This window comes from Bison bison, unplaced genomic scaffold (genome assembly GCF_000754665.1).
Source record: "Bison bison bison isolate TAMUID 2011002044 unplaced genomic scaffold, Bison_UMD1.0 scf7180017864444, whole genome shotgun sequence".
NCBI classification, from domain to species: Eukaryota; Metazoa; Chordata; class Mammalia; order Artiodactyla; family Bovidae; genus Bison; species Bison bison.
Genome location: NW_011495006.1, coordinates 279,112 through 279,480, shown reverse-complemented (window position 1 = coordinate 279,480; position 369 = coordinate 279,112).

Sequence of the window (369 nt, the reverse complement as noted above, 5' to 3'; positions counted from 1 at the left end):
CTGCTCGCAGCCCCACCAAATCACCGGTTCAGTTCCGGCAGTTCACTCAACCACTCAAACACTATCCTAGGGAAACTGTTCTGGTTGTTGAAGGGCCTCATCAGAGCAGAACACCCTCTGGAAACCTCCGTGTGCAGTGATGGAGGCAGCCCTGGGGACTGGCTGTGCCCCCCAGGCATGGGCTCCGGGCTCCAGGTCAGACGGCTGACCCTGCTGGTAAACACAGGCGGGCGGGGACAAGACACGCGCTCCCCGGACTCTGCGCCCTCCATGGGTGGCCCACGTGGCCAAGCTCAGGCGAGGCCCAGCGAGCAGAGGTCCCACGCCCTGGGCTCGGACGGGAGCAGGCCTGGGTGTGCTGGGCATGGG